The sequence below is a fragment of the Schistocerca nitens genome, chromosome 8 (genome assembly GCF_023898315.1).
Source record: "Schistocerca nitens isolate TAMUIC-IGC-003100 chromosome 8, iqSchNite1.1, whole genome shotgun sequence".
In the NCBI taxonomy this organism is placed as follows: domain Eukaryota; kingdom Metazoa; phylum Arthropoda; class Insecta; order Orthoptera; family Acrididae; genus Schistocerca; species Schistocerca nitens.
The window spans coordinates 492,861,908-492,880,798 of record NC_064621.1 but is presented as its reverse complement, the minus strand read 5'-3'; the positions used below and the strand labels follow the sequence as shown (position 1 = coordinate 492,880,798).

General features: G+C 42.2%; 1 protein-coding gene across 1 annotated transcript in view; it reads right to left on the bottom strand.

Annotated features, from left to right (window-relative positions):
* LOC126199631 (alanine and glycine-rich protein-like) overlaps nucleotides 1-18,891 on the bottom strand; it is a 68,922-nt gene that overhangs the window by 36,579 nt on the left and 13,452 nt on the right. The gene's annotated exons all lie outside the window — the stretch shown is intronic.

The following is an 18,891-nucleotide window of genomic DNA, read 5'->3' as shown; positions in this document are numbered from 1 at the left end:
TTACTGTTGCGTTTAGTAAAGTAATGGAAAATGCAATTAAAATATTCACTGTACTAATACAAACTAAAGTCAGCTTAATACAGAAACATCACGACGGCAGTCTATCTTAATAAAGCATTAAGTTTCTGTGAGACAATTGGGCTTATTTTAACACGAATTAGTAAGATATTACAGACTTTACACTTAGAAAAGATCTGTATTTATTTCATTTCCTGTACCATTCGTAAGTGTTATGAAAATGGGGCTTTTCATAGATAAAATTATGTATTCACAACAACAAAAAAATGTCGGCAGAAAACAAAAGTGGCATTATGAATCTGGCAGTACCGTAAGGTTTTCGCTCTGACACTAAGAGTTACTGAAAGTAGCAAGAAGAATTTTGCTCGAGCGTTGTCTTACGATTCCCTTATTAAGTTTTTATCTGCCTGCTTGTAGCTGTGCTACAAAAGAATTAAAAATCTGGCTTTCAGCAAGTCTCGAAAGGCGAACAAAAGCAGCTTGCACCTGGTTACTAAGCATGTTACCTGGGGACTGGTTTTTTCTTAAAGCGGGAAGACATCCTTTTGTGGTTCAATTGGCAAATGTCAGTCAGACGTGTGACGTTAGTCTAAGCGTTTCGGTGTGTTGAATTTGTACCAATGATTTTTCTACACGTTTTTTCTGTCCCAAATAGAGTTGAAGTCTCCCATTAGTATTTTCACGTCATCTTGGTGAATTTTGCTCATGGTATTTTCGAGTGTGTTCCAGAATTTTTCAACATTGTCGGTGTTTTTCTTATTTTCGATGTTGGTGGGTTCAAATGGTTCAAATGGCTCTGAGCACTATGGGACTTAACTGCTGTGGTCATCAGTCCCCTAGAACTTAGAACTAGTTAAACCTAACTAACCTAAGGACATCGCACACATCCATGCCCGAGGCAGGATGCGAACCTGCGACCGTAGCGGTCGCGCGGTTCCAGACTGTAGCGCCTAGAACCTCTCGAACACTCCGGCCGTCGATGTTGGTGGGGACACGTGCATTGATGAGTGTATATGTTTTACTGGGGCTCTGAATGACCATAGTCATAAGTCGCTTGTTGACGGGCCAGCCGCGGTGGCCGAGCGGTTCTTGGCTCTTCAGTCCGGAACCGCGCGACTGCTACGGTCGCAGGTTCGAATCCAGCCTTGGGCATGAATTTGTGTGATGTCCTTAGATTAGCTAGGTATAAGTAGTTCTAAGTTCTAGGAGACTGATGACCTCCACTGTTAAGTTCCATAGTGCTCAGAGCCATTGGAACCTTTTGATTGTCGATCGGTGTGATTTCTTTGACAGAGTTGATAGATCGGTGTTCGAGAAATGCAATGCCGAAGATTGGTACGCCTTTCGTTACCTTTTGTTGTATTCTGCTCTTGAAGATGCAATGGTTTCCCTAATGCACGGTTTCATTGTCAGTTAGTCGTGGTTCTTGAAGTGCAAGGATGAGAATTTTTTGTCGGTCCATTTCTTTTGTGAGATTATTTAGTTTTCGTGTTTGGATCAAGGTATCGATGTTTACTTTTAAATGCATGTTTTTTGCTTGTAGGGAAATTTACCAGAGATCTTCGATATTCTCTGTCGTGCTAACCTGGACTCCCCAGAATCCGAAAATCCAACTGCCGCCTGTCGACAGCCGGGTTGTGTACCACCTGGGATAAAGTTGACTTTGCTTGCATAGTTTACGTTTGCTTGTGTTTCATTGGTTGTGCTTGGGTGATACCAGGACCGGACAGGACCAGAGGGTGTTGAAGCCTTTGAAAGCAAATATTTTCAGCCAAGCTCATTGAGCTAACACGGTGACCAGAGTAACGGTGATTTTCACTCAGACGTGTCTGGATTTTGCGTTCAACGGATTGAGTAGCCGTTCAGGATTGTGTTAGTATTTGGTTCACCCCTAGTATTTGATTTCCTCGGTACCACCCATATGGGGGAGGGTTTCCACTATCCGCCACACGCGATTATTATTATTATTATTATTATTATTATTATTATTGTCATTATGTCTCAGCAAATCCCATATGGTGTATCTTCCCACCACTGAAATAGATGTGTATTGTTCGATTCAGTATTTCCATCACATAAATGTGGTTTATAATTACGTTACATTGCTACTAGTAGACATATTTCTCACTTTTTCTTAGACAGTTGCTACCTGTTACTCCATCATAGGAATTTATGTGCGAAGCATTGTTGAAATACAGACGTTCAAATTATCCGATTTCTGTAATTTCATTTCGATACCAGATCGTTCTAATCGGATTCAGCCAGGTAGTCTTAATGTGGATATCCGACCACGACTGTCATCATATGATAGACTGTGTAAACCACATTCTTTATCGGGCTGTTGAATATAGATCACTTATCTATGACAGGACCTGAATTCTTAAACACTGTGGAAAATAATAATCCGATGTGCTTATTACAAATACGTTATTCCAATATAAATATGTGAACTAACGAGATAACAGTTTATTTACAGGAGCAGAACTAATGTTCAAATGTTCAAATGTGTGTGAAATCGTATGGGACTTAACTGCTAAGGTCATCAGTACCTAAGCTTACACACTACTTAACCTAAATCATCCTAAGGACAAACACACACACCCATGCCCGAGGGAGGACTCGAACCTCCGCCGGGATCAGCCACGCAGCTCATGACTGCAGCGCCCCTGACCGCTCGGCTAATCCCGCGCGGCTACTAAAAGTATACTCGTCCACAAAACCCATGTGAACAATTATCTGATAATCGGTCAAGCTTTGCTTTGTCGCAGCTCTTTAGGATACAAGTCCATTTACTTTCAGGCTCTTACATACAATTCTTGCAATGCAAGGTAATTGAAAAAACTCATCCACTCGACGCCAACTGAGGAACTGACTGGTGCATGTGTTGTTCAACACACAGTAGTTGTCACCCTCACTGGAATCAATGAGTGTGTGCGTGTGTGTGTGTGTGTGTGTGTGTGTGTGTGTGTGTGTGTGTGTGTGAGTGAGTTTTCGTGTTAATGCACAATCTGAATCAATACTATTAACATCAGACAGACAACCGGGCATCAAATATGACTGTAAAGTATGTTAATGCGATGGGAAGTTACAAACTGAATTTTCACCTAACCCACGTCCTGCATATTACGTTAAGTAAGATGTATTAACTCCATAGTATCGTTAGCAGAGAGTGCGCTCTTGTTGTCGAGGCCTGCGACAAGCGCAGCGATCAGCACTGCCCAATGCCGCCGCGATTTGTTTATGTTGGCTGAGCGTGGACACTGCAGCAGACGCTTCGCCATAAACAGAAAGAAATCACCTTGGCTCTGACTGCAGTGAGCGGATATCACTGCCTGCGTGTTCTTATAGTAACCAACGTGAGACTCTACTCACAGGTGCCATGGAGCAATTGCAACGGGTATCATGTCATTAGTCATGAGAATATTAACCAGTGATCAAATGTCCACTCTATTTGAATCCTAAGAAAATAGGAACCTTCTCACAAAGGAATGTGAGGTGATATCAAAATTTATCCAACATACAAAAATTAACTGCAGGGCTTTCATGTATGCAGTAGTAGCACACAAGGAAATAATATGTCTTGGAAGCGTATATTTCATTTCCTCTTCTCATATTAACGTCCTTGTTTTAGAATGAAGTGAGAAAATTAACGCGAAAAACTTAAGTTCCTGAGAAGCATATAAGTCATTTCCTCGTCTCATATCATAGCTTTTGTTTTAGTATGAGGTGAAAAAATAAACAGTTTACGGCTCTGAAACATAATATGACACCAGATTCTTATCGTAGGCGCTATCGGAAACGCAAAAAGCAGGGAGCTGTCCATTCTTTTGTCCTAAAGAGCTGCGACAAAGCAAAGCTTGACCGATTATCAGATAATTGTCCACATGGGTTTTGTGGACGAGTATACTTTTAGTAGCCGCGCGGGATTAGCCGAGCGGTCAGGGGCGCTGCAGTCATGAGCTGCGTGGCTGATCCCGGCGGAGGTTCGAGTCCTCCCTCGGGCATGGGTGTGTGTGTTTGTCCTTAGGATGATTTAGGTTAAGTAGTGTGTAAGCTTAGGTACTGATGACCTTAGCAGTTAAGTCCCATACGATTTCACACACATTTGAACATTTGAACATTAGTTCTGCTCCTGTAAATAAACTGTTATCTCGTTAGTTCACATATTTATATTGGAATAACGTATTTGTAATAAGCACATCGGATTATTATTTTCCACAGTGTTTAAGAATTCAGGTCCTGTCATAGATAAGTGATCTATATTCAACAGTCCGATAAAGAATGTGGTTTACACAGTCTATCATATGATGACAGTCGTGGTCGGATATCCACATTAAGACTACCTGGCTGAATCCGATTAGAACGATCTGGTATCGAAATGAAATTACAGAAATCGGATAATTTGAACGTCTGTATTTCAACAATGCTTCGCACATAAATTCCTATGATGGAGTAACAGGTAGCAACTGTCTAAGAAAAAGTGAGAAATATGTCTACTAGTAGCAATGTAACGTAATTATAAACCACATTTATGTGATGGAAATACTGAATCGAACAATACACATCTATTTCAGTGGTGGGAAGATACACCATATGGGATTTGCTGAGACATAATGACAATAATAATAATAATAATAATAATAATAATCGCGTGTGGCGGATAGTGGAAACCCTCCCCCATAAGGGTGGTACCGAGGAAATCAAATACTAGGGGTGAACCAAATACTAACACAATCCTGAACGGCTACTCAATCCGTTGAACGCAAAATCCAGACACGTCTGAGTGAAAATCACCGTTACTCTGGTCACCGTGTTAGCTCAATGAGCTTGGCTGAAAATATTTGCTTTCAAAGGCTTCAACACCCTCTGGTCCTGTCCGGTCCTGGTATCACCCAAGCACAACCAATGAAACACAAGCAAACGTAAACTATGCAAGCAAAGTCAACTTTATCCCAGGTGGTACACAACCCGGCTGTCGACAGGCGGCAGTTGGATTTTCGGATTCTGGGGAGTCCAGGTTAGCACGACAGAGAATATCGAAGATCTCTGGTAAATTTCCCTACAAGCAAAAAACATGCATTTAAAAGTAAACATCGATACCTTGATCCAAACACGAAAACTAAATAATCTCACAAAAGAAATGGACCGACAAAAAATTCTCATCCTTGCACTTCAAGAACCACGACTAACTGACAATGAAACCGTGCATTAGGGAAACCATTGCATCTTCAAGAGCAGAATACAACAAAAGGTAACGAAAGGCGTACCAATCTTCGGCATTGCATTTCTCGAACACCGATCTATCAACTCTGTCAAAGAAATCACACCGATCGACAATCAAAAGGTTCCAATGGCTCTGAGCACTATGGAACTTAACAGTGGAGGTCATCAGTCTCCTAGAACTTAGAACTACTTATACCTAGCTAATCTAAGGACATCACACAAATTCATGCCCAAGGCTGGATTCGAACCTGCGACCGTAGCAGTCGCGCGGTTCCGGACTGAAGAGCCAAGAACCGCTCGGCCACCGCGGCTGGCCCGTCAACAAGCGACTTATGACTATGGTCATTCAGAGCCCCAGTAAAACATATACACTCATCAATGCACGTGTCCCCACCAACATCGACGGCCGGAGTGTTCGAGAGGTTCTAGGCGCTACAGTCTGGAACCGCGCGACCGCTACGGTCGCAGGTTCGCATCCTGCCTCGGGCATGGATGTGTGCGATGTCCTTAGGTTAGTTAGGTTTAACTAGTTCTAAGTTCTAGGGGACTGATGACCACAGCAGTTAAGTCCCATAGTGCTCAGAGCCATTTGAACCATTTGAACCCACCAACATCGAAAATAAGAAAAACACCGACAATGTTGAAAAATTCTGGAACACACTCGAAAATACCATGAGCAAAATTCACCAAGATGACGTGAAAATACTAATGGGAGACTTCAACTCTATTTGGGACAGAAAAAACGTGTAGAAAAATCATTGGTACAAATTCAACACACCGAAACGCTTAGACTAACGTCACACGTCTGACTGACATTTGCCAATTGAACCACAAAAGGATGTCTTCCCGCTTTAAGAAAAAACCAGTCCCCAGGTAACATGCTTAGTAACCAGGTGCAAGCTGCTTTTGTTCGCCTTTCGAGACTTGCTGAAAGCCAGATTTTTAATTCTTTTGTAGCACAGCTACAAGCAGGCAGATAAAAACTTAATAAGGGAATCGTAAGACAACGCTCGAGCAAAATTCTTCTTGCTACTTTCAGTAACTCTTAGTGTCAGAGCGAAAACCTTACGGTACTGCCAGATTCATAATGCCACTTTTGTTTTCTGCCGACATTTTTTTGTTGTTGTGAATACATAATTTTATCTATGAAAAGCCCCATTTTCATAACACTTACGAATGGTACAGGAAATGAAATAAATACAGATCTTTTCTAAGTGTAAAGTCTGTAATATCCTACTAATTCGTGTTAAAATAAGCCCAATTGTCTCACAGAAACTTAATGCTTTATTAAGATAGACTGCCGTCGTGATGTTTCTGTATTAAGCTGACTTTAGTTTGTATTAGTACAGTGAATATTTTAATTGCATTTTCCATTACTTTACTAAACGCAACAGTAATTATCAAAGAGAAATTAATTAGCAGCAGAATTTTCTTTCACGATATCTAAAACGATATGACAATGGTAAAGTTGTTTACAAATTCTACGCCTGTAGAAACCTACTTGTTCTAACGATGTCAATAAACCAGAGTAGTTTTAAAAGTATTTTCGTCTAGAAATGAATTGCCTTGACGGTTGATCGATCTAGAGTGGGAAAGGTAAAATTTTACAAATATATGACGAGAGGGACAAGTGCTTGAGAGAGGACTTCCCTATCAATACAAATGTGCCTGAGAGACGACTTTCCTATCAATCTCCTGGATAGTTTTGTTTCTCAAATCAACATAGTGCGATATCATGCAGTAGCACAGGTGATGTAGTTTTGTTGCTCGATTTTCTTACACTGTGACCGAAAGGTGACTCAGTTGTTGGCAACAAATTCCAGCTGTGTTGCACACACCCTGGGGGCAGAATTCGTAGCCCAAAACACACTTTTGGATTTATCAGATGTAAAATAATATGTTCACGCAACTCTCTCCTCGAGTTTACGTCTTTTGGTGGGGCTCAGCCTTTCATTTCTTCTTAGGAAGTTAACGATAAAGGCATCATAACACGTCACCAGTAACAGTACTGCATAGGAATGCTCGATGAGTGACCTGATGACGTTCAATAATAGTTACTCTGTTGATTTTTGTTGTTTCGAATTAGAGCATGCAGTACTCCTACACCAGACTTCTGAACATTGCCTGTTGAATGCAAATTCAAGTGGTTCATAATTATTTTAGTAAATTCACTCGATATTTTTATGTCCTTTAAATTACATTTGCTACATGATTCGCATTGAAGACGTAGGAAATGTATGTTATTTGGTCCGGGAAGCACGTTCCAACAGAAACTGATGCTTACATTGACATTTATGTTGCGAATTAGTCGTCTTATCCATCACATGGATAACGAGGATGCTCCGTTTTGCTACAGTTGTTTCATAGCTAACAAGGGAACCTTCCCATCGCACCCTCCTCAGATTTAGTTATAAGTTGACACAGTGGATAGGCCTTGAAAACTGAACACAGATCATTCGAAAAACAGGAAGAAGTTGTGTGGACCTATGAAAAAAATATTCAAACCAAACAAACTGAGTAGTCCGTGTGCATGATAAGCAACATCAAGGATAGCTTGAGCACGGGAGCGCAGTGGTCGCGTGGTTAGCGTGAGGAGCTGCAGAACGAGAGGTCGTTGGTTTAAGGCTTCCCTCGGGTTAGTTGTTTGATTTTTTTTATTTTCAGACAATCATCACCACACGTACTGTTATTCAACAAATGTAGGAAATAATCATACAAATGTTCGACAATCGTTCGATCCCTTAAGGAACTTTCCGATGCCTTACAGTTCGGAAAATATTCATTGACATTGTTATTGGAGTCACGAGCTATATTTGCTGGATTCATATTGCCCACGCAATGCATTGCACGTATTTAATGCACTCTCGTCCAAAGTAGCGAACAGTTAACTGCCAGCCAGGGAGCCTCATTAGCAGGAATACTCTCTCTTCCGTGCGCTATAGTCGACTGACGTCATGTCTTTCGATGTTTTTTAGGTGTAGCGTCATCATACTACGGCGCGGTTACCTCGCATCGGACGGACAGACGGACAGATAATAATTGTCTGAAAATAAAAATTAAACTTTTCACTCCTGGGAAAATTTGACGGAAGGACCTCTCGTTCCGCAGCTGCGTGCGCTAACCACGGGATCACGGCGCTCCTGAGCTCACCCTATCCTTGATGTTGCCTATCTTGCGCATGGACTACTCAGTTTGTATATTTTGCTTATTTTTTTCATACTTCCACACAACTTCTTCCTGTTTTCTCGATTGATCTGTGTTCAGTTTTTCAAGGCCTATCCCCTGTATCAACTTATAACTAAATCTGAGGGCGGTGCGATGGGGATGTTCCCTTGTTAGTGGTATTGTGTGTTGGTGGCGTTGCCAGTTTACATACTGTGCATGTAACTCACAATAAATGCGTTGGATTCCTCCTGTGATCAGCTTACTTGAAAAACGTTTGTTGTCATCGTAATTTGTGTAACTGTCTCTCCGACTTCCAATTTGACAATTTGTGGAAAAATTGTTTACCTTCTTAGTCCTAGTTTCAAACATTGTCTGATAGAAAATGTAGGCATGAAGGAGTCTGTAAAAGCAATTAATCGCTATTATAGCAAACTTTTGAATCCACTGGACACTTGAATTCTATATATTGATTCTGAGAGTTTTGTTATTTCTCTTGTTATTTACTGTCCCAAAGTCATCCGTGAGAATAAAATTAAAGGCAGTTGGATTAGGTTCCTGATCTATAAACTGTGATTTAATATTCTGCGCTGCTAAATAAATTTTGAAGGTTGTATTCTTTACGTAAAACAGAGTATCGATGTCAGTCCTAGGATTGACGATAAACTTCAGAAATACAATTACGTAAAAGTGACATATCGATTATGGCTCCTCACCATCAACAATAGTTGTTACCCATGGTTTCATATTTGCTATTTTATCGTCGTTACCCTTTAGAGACCAACCTGATCATTCCACAATGCCATTTTTGACTCGCTTCTTAATATGTCCTATAACTACAGATTTGTCGAAAATATTAACTGTTAAATACGCTTTCCACAAATTAGAAACTTCCAGTTATTCTTCATATCTTGAAACTTACTACCGTTGAATTTCACTGGAGAAAAGATACATAATAATAAAGTGAAATCAAAGATTAGAATGTCAAATCATAGTGTGAATGGTTAAAATGAAATGAACTAAAAATCATCTCCTTGTCTAAAAGACGTTATTCTTCCAGAGAACTTCGGCACCTCAAAATTTTTTACACCTCTGATGTTCAGCCACATGTGGACAAATAGCGGGTCCCATGATGCAGCACTGTTTAGCCGTCACAAAATGAAGCCTCAAAAATCAGTCCACATTCCATTTACTGCGTTTCCTTGAAATTATATAAAATATACGTCTGTAAGTAAAAAAAAAAAAAAAAAAGTCGAAGAAGAAAGAAACAAAGCTTGAAACAGCTGATTGGTGAAGCCTCCTTTGGCTTCCACAACAGCTCGAAGTCTGTTGGGCATTGAGCCCACAACTCGAGCCACATAACTAGGAGATTCAAGTAACTCATTCCAAGCGTCATGAATCACATCAGAAAGCTGTCGGCGAGTCGACGGTGACTGCCCTTTTCTCGTATTACTCTGACCATTTCTGCCCAGATATTCTCAATGGGATTCGTGTCAGCTCCTTTAGGTGGCCATTCCGTTACAGTAATATTACTATGGTCGTCGACCCGCCTCTTAACCACACGTGCCATATGAATAGACGAGCGATCTTGTTGGAACATGATCTGATCATCGCCAAATCTTGCTGCCACAGCAGACAACATCACGTTCTCCAGAATTGATATGTAACTGCGCGCATCGAATCTTCCTTCCACTTCCCACAGGAGCCCACACCCTTCGGCCGATATCCACGCCCATACCGTTACCGACTACAAATGGCTCTGAGCACTGTGGGACTTAACATCTGTGGTCATCAGTCCCCTAGAACGTAGAACTACTTAAACCTAACTAACCTAAGGACATCACACACATCCATGCGCGAGGCAGGATTCGAACCTGCGACCGTAGCGGTCACGCGGTTCCAGACTGAAGCGCCTCGAACCGCACGGCCACACCGGCCGGCACCGACAACCTGCCACTCCTTCGGCAACTGTAAATATATTTTCGATTATACCTAGCACATTTAGGCCGGTAAACTAGTACTTTTCCGGATGATGCGGTAGAGAAAACTTTTTGGTGCGTGAAAATCACTCGCCTCCAAAACTGGAGAGGTTTGTCGCCATTTTCAGTAGCAAAAGCAAGGCAAGCTTCTCTTTGGGAAACAGTCAATGTCTCTTTCACAGCAGCGCTTCTTGCTCTCAGTCCACCTTCCCTTACACGAGGAGTGACGGTCTTACTGCTAACATTGAGACCCAAAGTTTGCTGAATTTGTCGTGCGTTGACAAATGGGTGGTTCTCACTGAAACGGCGTATCTGCTGATCCTGAGCTTCTGTTGTTTTGCGGCGACGGCCATGAGGCCTCCCATTCAAGTTACCACTCTCTTCCTTTCGTCTGATCCACCTGGCTACCGTCGACTTGTGAAGACCCATAGTTCTTGCTATGTCGGCATTTGAAGATCCCTCTGCATGGAGGTCTATTATAGCGCCCTTGTCTGCCTCAGCCAGATGGGCCATTTAGCGTTGACTGAATGATTCGTCGCGGTTAATATTGGCTGCGGAAACAGCGCTGGCAGGAAACAGACTGCCTCCTCCACGATGGCAGCCACAACGCAGTGGCCAAGTATGTGTAACACGGAAATCGATGGCATAAAAGAGAGATCGCAAGCCCATACCCGTGTCATTACATAGTGGAGCAACTTAAAATCTCTAATTTTTCTTAGAAGGGACTGGTTCACTCTTGTCATGTCTTATCCTGATAAATATTACATGAAATGAAATGTTTACGTTTTGCATATGCGGCAGGCCTGACGCAAGAAACATTTCTGAAATATCTGAGGCAACCTGAAGAACACTTCATGAATTTTATCTGTAGAGGGTTGCCTTATAAGAAGGAAAACGTGTTTATCCCCGCTCGCCGTGTTTCCAGGTGGCGCAGTTTACTCGGAGGCATACATAATTCTCGCCGGGCGTAAGAAGCGACTCGACGAGCGAGGGGAACTCGCCAAGTGTCATAGGCTGATTGTCCCGAAACTTTGCTCACAAGGGGAGGCCGCCAAATGTGAAATTCAGATTCGATTCATACTGCGCATAATAAAAGCTCATGGCCAGAGGTGTAATGTGGCAAAGCACCAAGATGCACTTCTCAGCTGTTGTCGAGAAAATCGACAGTTAGAAGAAACCGTTGCGGTGAAATACTCTCTACGATTAATAATTTTCTACAGCGTCGTGGCGCAGCGGTAAGCGCTCGAGTTCGTAATCCGAAGGTCGCCGGATCGAATCTCACGCCATGCAACATTTTTTTATTATTATTATTTTTTTGTAATTCAAATATATATATATATATATATATATATATATATATATATATATATATATATATATATAAACTATTAATGAATTGCTTATGCATGTTGGTGAAGGCGGATCGCTCTCCAATTGTACCGCCTCCATTTTACCGTTTGTTTAACAGGGTGTACCAAAGCTCTCACGTCCGCACTGATTTTCGACGGTGTTATAAGTTGTGCTAGGGACCGCATCTACCTTCTTTCGAAGTTAGCAGGCAACTACGTTGTTATGCGGCGGCTCGTTTCGGCCCATTCAACATCTGTCCTTCAAGTGTAACGAGCGATTAACGGAGTTTATATTTCATACCTGCCACAGCAAATTTGTGTTCGTGGGGTTTCTATTCTAATTCGAACGTTTGACTTACGCTATACGTATTCGTTTCGGAATATCGTTTCTACGTCTTCCGCTAACTATACGTGGTGTGTGTTTATACACACATTTGAATTACAAAAAACAAATACTAAAAAAAAAAAGTTGCATGGAGCGAGATTCGATCCGCCGACCTTCAGATTACGAACTCGAGCGCTTACCGCTGCGCCACGACGCTGTAAAAAATTATGAATCGTAGAGAGTATTTCACCGCAGCGGTTTCTTCTAACTGTCGATTTTCTCGACAACGGCTGAGAAGTGCATCTTGGTGCTTTGCCACATTACACCTCTGGCCATGAGCTTTTATTATGCGCAGTATGAATCGAATCTGAATTTCACAATTGGCGGCCTCCCCTTGTCAGTGAAGGAGAGGACAAAATAAGCGAACTTGTGTTTCGGCTTATCTGCAGACACTCGACCGTTTCCGAGAAAACGACGGCCAAAGTTATCAACGCGCTGTTGCTCTAGTGTAGATACATTCTGCAGCCGAGAACGCAATTGAAGCGGTGGCTCAGTGGCTACCGTCGTTCCTTCTTAGCATTGATTCCCGTGTTCGAGACCATATTGGGTTTTTTAATTATTTTATTTTCCTGCCTCTCTATCAGAATTATCTTCGAATGTTTTTTTTCTAATTTATGTTGAAATAATGTTGTCATTACTCGACAATTAACTTTATGTGTAATTAATGAATTAAAAAAATAATAAACGAATGAGACAAGCTGATATAAAATCATCTCGTCTGCCTCATGTATCGTTATATCCAAATGGTTTATCAATGTTAATCTACATTTAGATCCGATAATGGCACCTTTAGTGTGTTGAAACCGGTTATCCAGTAGACAGTATTTAAGCGATCTTGGCTTCTGAATTATTTCTACAACAGAGTGATCGCCCCACTACGCACTGTGTGTTCCTTTTTAACTTATTTCTTTACACAGTAAATTAACTGACGAATAACGACAACAGTGTTTCATCATAAATTGGAATAAACATTCGTAGATAATTCAGAGAGTGAGGGGGGAAAAAAGGAAAAACCGGGTTTCGAACTCGCAGCGCAAAGTTCCGAAGTCGCTATGGTAGCCGCAGAGCCACCGCTTCAGTTGAATCCTTAACCGCTAAGCGGTATCTACACTATAGCAACAACGCATTGAACACTTTGACCGTCGTTTTCTCAGAAGCGGTAGAGTTTAAGCTTATTTTGTCCCCTCTTTCAATGAGCGTAGTTAAAAGCAAGATCGGGGTCTGACACTTGGCGTGCCCCCTCGTAAATTGCGTGCGTTGGGATTCAGTAGACAGAATGCGTCCACTTTCCTCGACTACTCATTGACATGTTTGGAAACTTTCTTTGTTGTAGTTGCACTTTGCATTATGAGGGCTGGTTTTCCTGATGAGGATCTACTTATGGACTTTGCTCCTAATTTACGTTACTGTGTAGTAGACCTACTGCAACTACTTAAACCGGAAACGTTTGTTTGTTTGGATACTCCGCTTCTTAGTTGCTACATTTCGCTAAAATATTTTCCTTTTTTTCAAAACGGCAAGTTAAGATGACCACTGCAACATGGTAAGATCAGTAACAATTTAATACTTTGAAACAGTTATGTGTGGTGTACGAGGAGTCTACTGTTGTTGACTGAGGAATACATTAAACACGAAAGCTGCGTCCAAAAACAATAATTAACTTTCGGTTACATGACAAAACACAAGTCGAAGCACTGTCAGTTCATCTCAGTACCCAGTAAAACTTAAACTGGAAAGATCGAAAACATACTTTTGTGGGGAAGGCAAACGAATGACTGCGTTTTATTGGCCGCACACTAAGAATACGCAACAGGCCAACTGAAAACACTGCCTACACTACGTTTGTCCGTCCACTGCTATAATATCCTTGACAGACGTGATTGACTGTGCACGCAAAAACGTCCAAGGAACGGTAGCACGCTTTGTAATGTCACGAAATAGGGGAGAGAGGATCCCAGATTTGATAATCGAGTTGGGGTAACATTCATGAAAACATATGCGTTTTTCGTTGCCACGAGATCTTTTCACGAAATTTCAATCACCACCATATGTTCTGAATGCCAAAACATTATTTCCTAGGGTACTTACACAAGAAGAAACCATAGTAATAATGTAATTCAAGGCTCGCAAGAAAAGATTTAAGTAGTCCCTTTTCCCGCACACTGTTAATGAGTGGGACGGTAGAGAAATAATCCGAACCTTCTGCCAGGCACGTAAGTCCGGATTGCAAAGAAATCCTGTTGATGTAGTCATGTAGATGTAACAACGAAATTATGTTGTAATTACGACATGTGACTTTCACTTGATCTGAACATCGAAGTTGTTTACTGTTTATTTACTTTTTGTTCATTAATTTCAGCCATATACGACCACCTAGGCGCGTTAAAGTGATATTGAAATAAAGTGTCATGCATGGACCAATAACAATAAGTTCCCACCTACTTGATATAGTACTGCATTATCTGCCAGCGTATTCAGAAGTGGATATCGCATACGAAGTTCCTAGGGTGTTTGTAATGGATATTGCAGACGACTTCGACAAAGTTTGAATGTAGCTTCGTAAAAGTTCCGTGATCAAACGATCTGAGTTGCTGGAGAATACAGTTTATCCTCACTAGACAGTATATATTATCATTATACATGAGGTGAGTAGGGTTTCGCCGCGTTGCGGTGGCCGAGCGGTTCCAGGCGCTTCAGTGACGAACCGCACGGCTGCTTCAGTCGCAGGTTGGAATTCTACCTCGGGTATAGAAGTCTGTGATGCCCTTAGGCTAGCTAGGTTTAAGTAGTTCTAGGTCTAGGGGCTGATGACCTAAGCAGTTAGGTCGAATAGTTCTTGAAGCCATTTTTTGACCTTTCGCGTAAATTTTCTTTACATAAACCGTCGTATCTTTTGATTGCGTTGACATAGAAGCTCACTTTTTTACACCAGCAAGGGACCGGTTACAGCAAGAAGTGCGATACATTTCCGCTTATTATGTCCACCCGTTCTGGAGGTTAACGGGTTTTAAGGGTTGGGTAGACCGATAGACGGTCAAGAAAGTGAGACTAGTAGGGTTCCGTTTTTACCGGTTTAGGTGACGAAATCCTAACAACGAAAACACTGAAGATGAGGGCCGCATAAATAACACCCGCTACTCTTTATTCGAAATGTTCTAGTTGCTGTCGATACATAAGCATATTAGTCGTAGCTACGTTTTCGATCCAAATCACGTTTACAGGAATGCAAATAGAATGTATTTGCCTATACACGTGGTAATTCACATCCCAGTATTAATGCCACCGCGTTTTAGAAGTACGAACATTCTCATTGCTAGCTAGCTTAAGAAACACTTCTGCTAATGAACGTTTTCTGGCTGTGGCGAGTCTAGTGGAGAATTCGAAACAATGCAGAATACGTTTGGCAGCTATGTAGCCGTTTATTTCCTGGGGTGGTGCAGAATTATCCTACAAAATTTACTCTCTAATAACAGTAATATGTTATTTCGATAATCATCCCGAATGATTGTCGCATAAGTGGTGACATAAAGGAAGAAAATTCATGTTTTTGAGTCCAGAAAGCTCTATGCAACAGAAACTGCAGATTTTTATTGCGAAATTTCCGGCTTGTTCATGTCTGGGGTAATAATAGAGGGCTGTTTGCCTAGGTTGTCTGCTAGCATAGTGAAAGGAAGGTCTGGTTTGTTTTCGGTTCTAATCTCTATGGAGGCAGGTAGAATATCAGTGAAGCAATTTTAAGAAATTCTCGCGCACCCAATACGATTTATCGCTACCTTTATTCTGTACTGGCGCTCTGTGGATGTCAATATGACACTCTTGTAGAATTTCATACATGTTACTGCCTCCTTTTTCCGCTTCTGTCAATAATGGAATTGACTTAAGTGTGGCACTGAATGATGTTTAAGTGAATTTCGTTATGAATCTTCACGCATTGCTAAATTTGCACACTTTCATGGTAGGTCAGCAATGGTAATCCAGTATGACTGGTCTGAACGTTGACACAGACCGTTTCGCGGGCGAATGCGGATAATATTTTGCTAATTCGTAACGGTCTGGGGTTCTTTGTCTGTTATCTGGATAAGCTGAAATTCATTTTTATTCGTCCGTTTCATACAAATTAGCGTTTCTTCTTTCAGTTCTGTCTTATGTTTACGTGTTGTATTTAACACACTAATCAGCATTAATATAGTCTTAGAAATTATGGAATACAGTCTAAAAAAGTTCAGATAGTTTGTCAATTTCACGCCTGCGCATAGTATGTTGGTAGCACTTCGTCGCCTTGCCTGTTATGCTGTGTAGCAGACTTTAAAGCCGTGCGGATCAGCATAACGAAAAGGCGAGGGGTCTCGCTCGTTTTGTCCACGACTGTACAGGAATATGGTAATCTTATTAGGCGCAGACTGAAATTTGACTATAGACTGGTACAGACTAATGCAGACTGGTACAGACTGTTGCAGACAAAAGCAGACTGGTTAATCGGAGGTCTGTACACTCGTTCTAACACCTCGCGCGTTCAGGTATCACTGCGCGAGTGTGATCCGCGAGGAGAAAATGTTCTACGTTGGCAGCAATCTCATTGGCTGCGTTATATATTAATACGCAGATCGGAGGAAGCAGAATTTGGTCCGTCTCTACGGCAGCGCCATCTCGTAGTGCGGAGACGGACGAGCGCTGCGCCTGCGCTGTTGTGCTTAGCGGGGCGCGCTCTAGTGGGAAAGTTGTGTACGCGCTGACTACGCGGAACTATGTACACAACAGCCACAAAACCCTGTTTGTCAACATAATTTACGTTCAGTGCGACGGTCTCACGTCACCTAAGTGGGAAGGCCTGTATGTCTGCGTGGTATCACTCCATTGGTCGCCGTCTGAGTCAGTATCTTGCTGTTTCAAAAAGAGGCCCCATTATCCACACACTGCTTCTGGCGGAATGCGTTCTTAGTGGGCCAAACAGAGGAAGTCGGAAGGAGCAAGCTTTGGGCTCTAGGGCAGATGAGAAAGAACAGTCCAATGGAGTTTTGTGACGATTTTAGACGAAAAATTATCAATCAGCCTTGTAACGCGTAAGCATTCACTAACAGATGGTCCTTGAGTACTCTTTATGGTCGTCCGTCAGGGGGGCGAGAAGCCCAGCGAGCACAAACATTTGAGTTCTCATATTGGTGGATGAGTTGCAGCACTGCCAAAAGAGGACGTCCAGCTGTGCAGGGAGGTGTTTGTGATCAGTCTGCCAGCCGCTGTGACACAGCGGTTATAGGCGCTCCAGTCAGCAACGGCGCTATTTCTAAGGTCGCAGGTTCGAATCCTGCCTCGGGCATGTATGTGTGTAATGTCCTTAGGTTAGTTAGGTTTAAGTAGTTCTAAGTTCTAGGAAACTGATGATCTCAGCTATTAAGTCCCACGGTGCTTAGAGCCATTTTTTGTTATCAGCCTATCATTCCGAATGAGAGTGTTCTCACGTTCCAACATTGCAGGAGTTGAGCTGTTTGCGGCCGGCAGGCATTCGGCGGATCTGACAGCTTTGCGCAACCTTGTTGTGATGACAGCCACCTCTCTTAATGACTCATAGTGACTTTTTTCGCTATCACATCTCCGTAAACACTAAGTGGTTATGAATATCTGCGATGTTCTGGTTACCTAGCAAAAGAAGCTCAATGGCAGCTCTCTGCTTGGAACGCACATTCGCCAGAGATGCCATTCTGAAGGCTGCGTAAAGCACGTCAAAAATTGGAAATTTGTGGTATGGTCTTATGGAACCAAGCTACTGACGTCATTGATCTCTAAGCTTACTCACTACTTAATCTTAGACTAACTTACGCTAAAGACGACACACACGCCCATGCCCCAGGGAGGACTCGAACCTCCGACGGGGGATGCCACGCAGGCCGTGACATGATGCCTGAGAACGATCGGCTATCCCGTGCAAAGCGCCTCAATCGGAGAGTCATGAAAATCTGAGGGTTGAAGCAGGGTTATCCCACGATGTCCTCCAACCAATTCCACGTCTTTTCAACCAAAATTGGCCGAGAAAAGAAATGTGGTGCATCACTTATTGATCGCCCCTCGTATTACTAGGTCACAATCAATAGTTACAAATCCACATCTGAGACGAATTATTCCCGAGGACTGTCGGATCGTGTAAGACAGCTATTTCCGTTGGGCTTTATTGACCTTGCATAGAGGGTGACTTTAATCGGGGCGGTTCTGAAGTGGAAATTTATTGCCTGCCGGAGTGGCCGAGCGGTTCTGGGCGCTACAGTTTGGAACCGCGCGACTGCTACGGTCGTTGGTTCGAATCCTGCCTCGGGCATGGATGTGTGTGATGTCAGGTTATGTATAATTGCGTAGGCTTCCGCGGCCAGTCAGTCGACATAAAAGTTTTCTGGGCTTGGTACCGCGTCATAATGTAAAAACTACTGCTGCTATAGAAAAACCAACGTTGGTTTTTCTATAGCAGCAATAGTTTTTACATTATGACGTGGTACCAAACCCAGAAAACTTTTATGTCGTCCTTAGGTTAGTTAGGTTAAAGTAGTTCTACGTTTTAGGGGACTGATGACCTGTGAAGTTAAGTCCCATAGTGCTCGGAGCCATTTGAACCATTTTGGAAATTTATTGTTCCCTTGTACTAGGAATCTAACAGACACCATACAACAGCAATGGAAAATTTGTTTGATAATAGAAGACATTCGAGTAAGTAAATAAGTTACTCTATACTATAGTAATTCTTCAGGCTTTCCCGGCGAGGTATTTTCATGTGCATACCACGGAGTCTGAC